Genomic DNA, 10,883 nt, shown 5'->3' on the forward strand with positions numbered 1-10,883 from the left:
GATGTCCCAGTAATGTCACTCTTGGTTGCTTATTTTGGATGACAGGGATGTGCCCAATACTTCACTTATTTGGGGTACTTTCAGAACCCCTATGGGCCCTATGACATGTGGTGCAGCACAGATTGATCTGTCCTTTTTCTTTCTGGCTGCTAGATCAGTGCCTAAAAGCAATGAAGCCTGGCAAGGACACTTTGGGTCTTTGGGAGGTACTGTCTTCTGATTCTTAGAAACTTTTTTCCTAATTTACGTTCCTCCAGCTTGGGTGAGGTGAGAACATTGTTCTGGATAGTCTATTTTCTGTTTGGTTTTTTTTTTTTAAGTAGTCAGAAATGAAGTAATACGCTCCAGAAAGTGTCAATACTCTGTAGTGGCTGTTTTGGAGGGGACATGTCAAGCAGGAATCTTGAGAACTTCTTTCATGTTACTACTCTTTCATCAAAGCTTCTCATTAGCCTACCATTCAGATTAACATACCATCAACCTAATTTTCTTCTGCCTTTTTAAATGCTGTTGCATTTCGTCCTGAAATTAATGCGTAGTGCCACTAAAACTCTCTTAATTTATGTTAGGTTTGACAAGAGCAGCTCTGACTTCTGGATGAAGGTGTTCTAGCAGTTATGTTAAGCTCTGTAAATAGTTGATAGCAGTCACAAAAAGCAGTGAGATCTGAGAGACTAGACCAAACCCCAGAAGCTGCAGTTATAAATGATTGAAGTTAAGAGGAGAGTTGTTGGTGACCCATTAATCTCTGCATCTGCCCCAGCATATGTGGGAGTTTGGAGTTTGCAGGATGGTGTGTGCCCTGTGTCAGGAATGAATAGCATGTGGTCTTTACACCACATTTAGCCTCCTCCACATGCAGGAATGAGAGCCCAAGTACCTTGTCCTTTGTTTTATGTTCCTCCCTTGTCACTAAGTCAATTGTCAGCACTGCTTGTCTGGCTCATGTTTTAGATGGCCTCTTGACCTTTGATTGTTTAGTTGACATATCTGCAAATAAGATGCTTTTGGTAGAGTTTTGCATAGTTGGGATCTGAGACAGAAGAAAAACTTAGGGACTGAAAGCAAGGTATTGAAAATAGTTTGGGGGGGGTGGTCCTTAATCAAAAGTTCTTTTTAAACTGCATGAAGATGAAAAAAAAGTATGTTTAAGCTTTAGCTCTTGGACAAACCTGCCCAAGAAACCTGCAATAAAGACTTCATGAGAGTAAGTTGATGAACTTGTGTTCTCTTGATCTTTCTTTAGCGCAGAACTAATCTCTGGATTTTTATTTGTCTGGGTGGGGATTGATAATTCCCTTGATTTAGTGGCGTGTAACATTGCCTTTCAAGCATAACCAAATCTGCACTTCTGAGGTAGCCTGTTCTCTTCCAAATCAGAAGGAATGAATTGTTTAACAACTGCTTGTGCTTTGTTTGCCAACTGGTACTTCCTAGAGGAGGATTTTCAATATTTTGTCCTGGATTTTTTAGCCAAATTCCTGCATTTGGTCAAGTTCCTGTATTTCAATGAACTGTGTTTCGTTCAGCAGCCCAGCTTCGGTGATAGTGTTTGAAAAGAAATACTTTACTGATATTTCTAGTAGGCTTAAAACCAACCATTTGGGTCTGTTTAGAGTATTATGGCATTGACAGCTGTCTTTCAGGGCTATGAAACATTTAAAAAGTTTTAATATGGTACTACATATAGAAACTGATATGCATTTAGAAGCTATGGGTAGGGAATAAGCTTGCTGTGCTCTTACTAGGGACAGACAAAATGCAAGCTTTTGGTCTTCCTTGGATGCCCTGAAGCATCTAGGTTTAAAATGTTCTGGGTGACTGCTAGAGACATTTAATTCACCATACATCACCATTGCCTGTATATATGAGCCCAAATGAAAAGCAGAGTATTTGTAATAGGCAGTCAGTCTCTTTAATATGTACCTTCTAATTGAGATCAGAAAGACACAGGTCTCCACAGTGTCACATCTGACTCTTCTGAAATGAAGGAGCTTTAATACTATTGCCTGGTGAGATGGGACGTAGTCATGTATTTAACAGATGGTTAGATGTGGTGCTTAGGCATGTTGTTTATTGGTGGTGGCCAGATTAGGGTGATGATTGGACTTGATGATCTAAAGGAACCTTTCCAACCAAGACAACGCTATGATTCTATGTTTTGGAATGATACAGGCTGGATGGGAGACCAGGAAGGTATATCTGGTTTCAAAAGAGGATTTAAAAAACAGTTTCTCAGTGATACCTGTAGGAGGTATCTTCCTCCTGGGCATGGGATAATCAAATGTGCCAAAGTTTACTGCTGCCTTTCTTGTTTAAAAAAGGATGTTAGAAAGGATGTATGGCAGACCTTCTTCATGTAGTGTGTTGTGAAACATGGCATAGATACTGGTAAGGTTCAGTTGTCTGGAAATCCATTTCTCTTTCTTAAAAGAAAAAATAACCCATAGATTGTAACATCAAGTGAGTAAAAGTAATGCAAGAGATGTCAGACAGGAGCTGCATGCTAACTGCAGTTGGAAACTGTTGAGGGCTTCCACTGACACTGTTTCTTATCCCACCAAATACTAAGACACAGCAGGTCATTGTGCCGAACGTGTGAAAAGCAACATCTCTGCCAGCAAAGCATTGCAATAATATCTCGAGTGTGGGACACAGGGGGAATGGGCAGCCCCTTTCAGTGTCTGTGGAGACAGGACAAGGGGCAATGGCTGCAAGTTGGAGCACAGGCAGTTCCACACCAACATGGGGAAGAACTTTTCCCCAGTGAGGTTGAGGGAGCCCTGGGACAGGCTGCCCAGGGGGTGTGGAGTCTCCTTCTCTGGAGAGATTCCAGACCCGTCTGGACACCTTCCCTGTGTGACCTGTCCTAGGGAGCTGCTTTGGCAGGGGGTTGGACCCGATGATCTCTGGAGGTCCCTTCCAATCCCAACGATTCTGTGATCCTGTGAGAATGTGTTCTCCTTCAGAAAGTAAATCTCTTATTAAAGGTGGTGGTTTGGTTTTGTTTGTTTGGGTTGTTTGTTGTTTATTATTTCATGGTCCTCACCTGTTAGAATTAGCCGTTTAGAGGAAATAAAAAATCTCAGAAAATACTACTTAAACCAAATCTTTAAATGAGCCAATTTCAGTGCTGAGAAAGCGACTCTTGAAATGCTTAATCTTCTTGAAAGCCAAGGAGAAAAAACACCACATCCTTGAATTTAGAAAATGTTGGGTGTTGGTTGTCTTTTAGTAGTGGGTTTTTTCTTTTTTTTTAAACTAAAGCACTTCTTTCCCTTGAATACTCATCCCAAGCTTCATGGGAGAGGCAGTTAATTATTACTGCTTCAGGGAACTTCAAGTAAAATCACTGAGACTGTTTTAATGATCTTATTGCTGAAATATATGGTTCTATTATCTATAGTTTGCATACTACATTCCAAGAAAGTTTTGATGGATTGTGAAGAACAAGGTTATTAGAACTAACTTCACTGGAATTCTGCTTTATTAAAACAGTTGTTTGAAACTATGTTTAGCCAACCAGGAACCATCATAAATTTTAATACAGTTTAATTAAACTCAATTATGTTTGTTGCTTCTTGGTGCATTTAATTTTCCAACAGATAAGATATATAGATAAATATAAAAATGTGTATGCCTGCTGAATCTATATATAGATATGCAGAAATATCTGCACATAGTATTTAGATTTATGAAGGCTTCTAGTAAATAATTAACACATCAAAGTTGTAATGTGTAATTATTACTGCCCAGGTAAAAACATAATAGATGGTACTGAAAGGTACTGGACAGGTTGTTCAGTGCTGTAGTCACCTCCCAGGTACAGGTTTGTACTCTGATAACAAGTAGGTATCATCTGTGCAGTACATACCTGTGCCCATACTGCTGACTGCTATCTCCTTTTCTGGTGATACAGTTCCCTAACGATAGAAGTGGTTGCAGACATCCAAATGGCACCTCAGCTTCAGGCTCTGAGTCATTTTTCTGGATGGACAATTTAGCAGCATGTCTGAGAAGGGAATCAAGCAAATGGTGTCACTATCTTCCTCCTCATACTTTCTACCTACCACCAAGATGATCAGAGCTGAAGAAAATCTTTCTAGTAACTAAGTAACATGATTTAGCTCATATACAATTCATGATCAGTTTGCAGAGTGATCAAAGATGGGGAAGGGGACGTAAAAGTAAGAGAAAGCATAAGCCACCCTCTCTTTCTGCTGGCTGTTGCAGTTCTTGCCTTCCACGTTAGCCCAGTGTTTTGCAAGCTGCAGCCCTTAGGTTTTTTGGAGACTAGAACTGAACTAATGTGATACTTGGAGTTTTTCATGCCTGAGCTTCCTCATCTACACCTAAAATCTGCACCTAACACAAATTGTCTGTTCTCTCTCACCATGAGTATTGATTAAAGGCTGTCCCTTCCCTTTTATGTGTTACTCTGCATTGAAGGGTAAAAGACTTTCTCTTGAGTCCAAGTACAGTTATTTTTTAATTTATTCATCAGTTGAAAGACTGAATTATTATTATTTGTGCACCCATTTAAGCCTCGATTAGTTTAAAAAAACCCACCAAGCCACACATTATGCAATATTTCAAGCAGAAAAGTCCATTTAAAGAAAACAATACTGAAAAACCCTCCCAGGGGGCTGAAGACTGTTATAGAGGGCTGTCAGTTGATGCCAACATGATTTTCCAGTGATCTTAAACACAAAGAGTGAGGGAACATAGAGCAGTCGACTGTCTCAACAAGTGCTCATGAAATATGTTTTAACTCCCCTGCCCAGTCCAACACTCACACTAGTCACGTACCCGTGGGGCAACTACTTGAAAAGCTGTTGAGCACCCCATGTAAACCTCCTCAGGAGCGCGTGTCTCTGTAGCTGAGGCGGTTGTGGGAAGGATGCAGTGGGGCTGAGAGTGAGTTGCTTTAAGTTTCCTGGCCACTTAGGGTTGGCAGAGCAGTGGCAGAGCCGTGGCCAGCAATTGTATGCGGTGGTCAGGGTAACGAGAGGCACAGTCTGCTAATCATAGAATCCCAGACTGGTCTGGGTTGGAAGGGATCCCAAGGATCAGAAAGCTCCAACCCCTCTGCCACAGGCAGGGCCACCAACCTCCAGGCCTGGAGCTACACAGGGTTGCCCAGGGCCCCAATAAACACATGAAACCCTGTGCAATGCTGTGAAGCCGTACAAGATATTTCACACGTCCTCACCCTCACACCTAGCTGCAGAGAGGTGCCAACACACCAGTTTTGTATCTCTAACTGATAGACAAGTATCTGTCTTCTATATATGCCCTGTGTGAAAATAGCTGTTTAGAGTTGGTCCACCCCCAATTTTTTATCCCTACCAAACTTTCACCCTGGAGATGAGAAGCCTTTCCTGAACCTTGCAAAGCAGATGTTTGGCCCTGAAATTCATGGTACTACTAGTAAGCTTGCTTCAGTGCTGGAGAGATTCTTGGAGCAGGGAGTCTCAGTTTTTGGCAGTGCTTCTATATATAGCTTCTATGTTAAATATAATCCTGGTACATTAAAGGATCAGCTTCTCTGCTTTGAGCTTGAAGGTATTATCTTATGATACCTCCTCAGAGAGGTGATGCTGGCGTGAGTGATGTAGAGAGAAGCCCAGTTTCTCCTGCTCCCTTGTATGTGGGAGCACTTGCACTCAGCCACCTGGGTGAAGTGAGCTGTTTGGGGGTTTATCTGAGCTTTCCCCAGTGAAAACAATGTGCTGGGCTCCTGCTGAGTGAAACGGATGACATGGGCTGTACCACAGCCCTGCAACTTGGGTTGTACCTAAGGGAATAATGACACATTTGAGCAGTAGGGTTGTCCAGAGAAACATATTGAAGCTCAAGTGCCAAAGGACCGACCCCTTCTCTTCCTAGGACAGAGGCCAAATGCTGCTCCCCAGCCACACTCAGTGCTGTGCCTGTGAAGCCAGTAAGCTGGTGAATAAGCCTCCCGATTTCAGTGAGGTTGTTCTGAGGGTGCAGATGCAATACGTGCTCGTATACCTGCAGAAGAGCTCTGGCTTCCTCAGGAGCTCCTGTGGAGGAACTGCTGGAGAGCACACATGCGCCTATGTCAGGGTTGCATGGGATAAGGTGGAACAACATGTACCCACCCCGTGCCTTAGCAGCTCTGTTGCTTGCAGCCGGCAATAAGGAAGTTTTGTAAGGGCAATGAGTGCCCTCCAGTGGCAGAAAGTAGGGAAATAGCTCAGCTGTTTGTTTTCCATCGTTGTTGTGGAATTGGTGCGTACAGTTCCATTCAGGGCAGGGATGTGTCTGCTCACAGTGTTGTGGTGAAGTTTTAGTGGGTACCCTTCTCTCTGCCCTTGCACTTCACAACAGTGTGCAGCAAAGAGCTGAACCTCAGTCAGAATCTTTAACAATAGTTACATTATAAAAGGCAACAAACCTCAGCATGCTCTTACTAACATGCTTGTGTTGGTGATGGTCACCGTATCTCTCTGTCCAGATTCATGTTGATATAGTTGTGTATTTGCTGTAGCAGAAGTGGGGGCATCCAGTGTGCTGCAAAAGCCAGGTAGAGGAAGGGAGAATGGAAAATGTGGGGCATGAACGTGTGAATCTCTTGCCCAGCAGGGTTTTGTGCAAGCAGTGGAGATTTTTCTGTCGTTTTTATTTGGGTTTTTTTGCTTTACAAACAGTGCTGTCATAAGGTGCCCAGGCATATTTGTGCAACTATTTCTTGCTGGTTTATATGATGGAAGCATCCTTTAGAGGGCATCAAATATGCTGCAGTCTATTTCTGTTTTCCTGTGGAATAATCATCTCGTAATAAAGAGGCCATGTGAGATAAAAATGGGCTTGATCCACTCTACTTTCCAAATTCAGAACAAGTTTATAACCAAACAAGAAGCTTTTATACCCATAAGCTAAAATCCAAAGAAGGGCTCAGCCAAAGTGCCAGCCTTTGGGTTGCGTCCATTTGCTCAACTGGCTTCCCCAGTCTGCAGATACCTCCTGGTGTCCTGGCACCAGGGAACTGTAGGACATGTGCAGCAGGACCAAGCAGTCATGTTTATGTCAAAAAGCCCATAACACCTCAGCATTGTCTTGGGACAAAGACTAATCCATGAGCTCATTAGAGAAAGTGAACCTGTAAGCTGCTGGCTCTGCTGTTCCCATGTCCCAGTTTCATGACTGGGAAAGCATCAGTCTGATCACACTGTTTGTTGGTGGGGCCTTTTTCATGTTCAGTGTTTTAGCTTGTTTTGATGGGCAGGCATCTAGTGAGCAGCCTACTCCCAGCATAGGCCAATAGCCTGGCAGCAGAAATTTGGCCTCAAGGACTGAGTCCTGCCCAGCGTATTTTCACTCTGAGTTGCCCCAGAGTTTAAACATCTGGAAATAACATTACCATGAGCATATTCCAAAACAAAATTAGCCACTGCACTTTTCTTCTATGTGAAGCACATCCTTTACCAATCATCTGAAGTATTCACCTTGGGAAGGGCTGATTGCTAACGTGTCTTTTCTCTCTGGTCACCCTCTGCCATGCCCAGTCTGGCCCCATGCCTGATTGCTCTGAGGTGGGAAGACAGTGCCCTTGATCAAGGCCTTTCCAGTTGTCTCTGATAATTTTATCTTGTTATTTGCAACACTTACATTAAGGCTTCCCTCAAACCAAAAAGGTGATGCTCTGAGTTCTAACGTAATATTTTTGGGTGATGCAGAGGCTGCTGTTTTGGAAAAGAGAACAAGCTGTGCTCCATGTACTATGTGAGTATCAGCACAGGTAAAAGACGTCATTTGGACTCTAAATGACCCTGGAGGTTGTCTCTGGAATACTGTTTTTCCAGAAGGAATTTTCTAGGTTCATCATCATTTGGTGATGGCCCAGGAAAGAGTGAGATCAGAAACTGATGCAAGTGTTAGTGCAAGAGGGATGAATCTGCTGTAAACTGTGGCTGGTTTGCTCTACAAGCTGAGGACATGTTATTTAGCATTTCCCACATCTCCTCTGTACAACCAACTACGTAGAGGTTTGCTGTTTAACCATGTATCACTCATGAAGATTGCACTTAAAATATCTATAGGAAAGAGACTAATAGTGTTCATATTATTTAGCTCACCAGTGTGCTAAGAAGTCTGCTTTCCTTTCTGATTTTGGCAGACCATTGATTTTACGCTTCAAATATTTTGCTCAGTTCAGCAAGGAAATACAAAAAGACATTTTTTATTTTATTCTGGGAAATACCATAATCTATCAGATTAAATAAAATAATTACCAGAGATATTAATGTAAAAGAAAGGGTTATCCTTCTTCTGATTTTATTTAGCAAAATTGATAAAGATCCTAAGAGTTGCATAGACCTAATAAAAGCAAAAAAAAAAATTAACAAAGAATTCTTTGGTAGCACTTTTTTTTCTTTGAGGCTAGTATTATGAAGGCTTCAGACACATACAGAGATGTATATGAACACACATACAATTACTAGCAATTCAAGAGAGATCCTCAGTTAAAGAAAAACAGATTTCTGCTTTCTTCAGACTGGTTTACAAAGGCAACATCTACCTTGATGCAAATGATACTTGTGTGCTGCCAAAGGCTCTCACGTTAGAAGTCAAAAAATGTCCCTCACACGATGCTCTGATGGAGCTGGTTTCATGCTGATGGGTTACAGCTGATCCTGTGGTTTTGGGTTTGCAAACACAAGCTGTAACAGCATGTTCATTCAGCACAACTCAAATAATACAAGTGGCCAAGAAGTGATTCCTGTTGACTTTCCTGTTGAAAGCTCATGTTCTCAAACTTCATCAGTCAATATTGCCTCCTGTGTGCTCGTGTGTGTTCACGGGGCGTCGGGCTAACAGGAAAACCTGAGCTTGTGTTGACACAGTGTTACTTGGAGGAAAAGGTACATATCTGCTGGGAGGGTCATCTTTAACCAGAGAAGTGGCGTTTGAAATCAAGCACCACAGTCAAGTTGTTCAAACAGCTGCTCTGCAGCCTTGTGTGGAGTCTTGCTGCACCAACAGCCTGATCAGGCCAGACTGGGTGAAACAGTAGAAGTAGTAAACCCAGGAATCTTTGCTGTGTTTGGTTGCAGTAACCCTGTCCAGGGCCTGGCCTCAGCAGACACGTATTGCAAAGCTTTGAGGTGGTGAGGTGGTGGCATCTCTGGGGATCACTTTGATTTTCCCTAGGGAGTGTTCGCACTGCTGCCTCTGCTCCCTACAGTCTGAGAGGGAGGATGTGGGCTCTGAACATAGCTGGATGAGAGCCAGGTACACTTTGGCTCTACCTACCCTTCAGAGCCCCAGCTCCTGGACCTAAGGGCTTCTCTAGCATTGGCCTCCCGGTGCCAGGGTGGTCCTCTCACAGATACACCTGCTGCTTAGACAGCAACACAGAGGTGGTACATCTGCCCCTGTATTCAAATAAACAGTGTGCTTGTGTTCCCCGCAGAGGGGTTAGTATAGTCTAAGCAAGTTTTAGTCAGCATTTATCTGTATATCTAGCCAACTTCGGGGTCATGCTGGTACCCTGATGCCCAAAAAGGAACTGGAGTACATCCAAACACTTCCAGAGTCAGCTCACTGATGTATTCAAATTAACAGGGTAGCTGCAGCAACAATGAGTCTTGAACACAGGGCTTTTCATTCCTGGTTTAATCGCTGTGCTTGCCACCCTGACAGCCACCTCTCACGTGGTTTTGTGGTTTATCCCTTGCCCTTTACTGAGCAGTGCTGCCCTCACACAAGTCCCTGTGTCAGTGTCTGTGGGCGAGAGCGCGCAAGGGATCTCCAATGTCAGAAGAGGCCTTGCTGTTTCAGATCTTGTCCTTCATATCTCTTTTTATTTTTTTTTATTTCAAAACATGCCCTCATGCCACCCCTGTATTTTCAAAACCCCTTTCTGAGAGATCACTTTTCCCCTCTCCAGAAGGAGCAGCAAGGGGTGTGTTTATGAGCAAGGATGGTCATGCATGGCAGCAGAAAATCTGAGCTCAGCTCAGCTCTCCTTTCCTAAATGAGAGCCTAAAAATGCTGCCAGAATCTCTTGCTGCAAAACATAGCCTATGGCTCCTTGGCCACATAAAAGCTGACTGGAGCTGTGCCGCTGTTCAGAGTGCTTTCAGATTTATAGGCCATGTGGACTAAACGAGAATACTTGGAAGGGAAAAGGAGACTTTCAAGGATTATTGATTCTTTGCCTTATTCTGGATAAATAAACCTATGGGCAACAAGAGAACAGAAATGTGTTTATTCAGATGAGACATTTCATCTGACAGGGAGAGGCAGTTGTGCAGCCAAAGTTGCTCTGGGTGCTGTCTAACCTCCAGGAGACCTGGGCTGCAGATCAGACCCATTAGTTAGTCCGTAACCCCAGTGAAGCCTCCTTCATTTAGAAGACAGAAACAGTCAGAGAAGACTGTGGCAATGCTTACTAGTCCTTAGCCTGCACTATGGTGATGTTTCTTCAAGTGTGGTCCGTGCCTGGAAACCCCCATTTCTAACCTGTGGAAGCCAATGCTCGTAGGGCCAGGGCACTGGCGTCTGCCGCAGCTCTCGGCCTTTGTGTGCCTGGCAGCCGGGCCCAGAGCTGTGCGTGGCCAAAAGGGACCGAAAGTGGAGCGATGCTGAGCTGGGTGCCAGAGCTCCCCCCACTTTTAATGAGAGGCAGTTAGTGCCCAACATGGGTTTATTCTCTCTGCTCGGGAGGCAGCAGCAGGCACTCGTGGTGCCTTGAACCTCTGTAAGGCTGGCTGGTGTGGTGCCTGAGCCTCTTGGTGTGTGCCAAACTGTTGAGGGGGTGTCTGCTGGTTTTGGCCCCTGGGGTGATGCTGGTACCACTTGGCTTTGGGATGCTGGTGGGTCAGGTGTGATGTGGCGCCGGGGCACGGGCA

This window comes from Gallinula chloropus (genome assembly GCF_964237585.1).
Source record: "Gallinula chloropus genome assembly, chromosome: 14".
NCBI lineage: Eukaryota > Metazoa > Chordata > Aves > Gruiformes > Rallidae > Gallinula > Gallinula chloropus.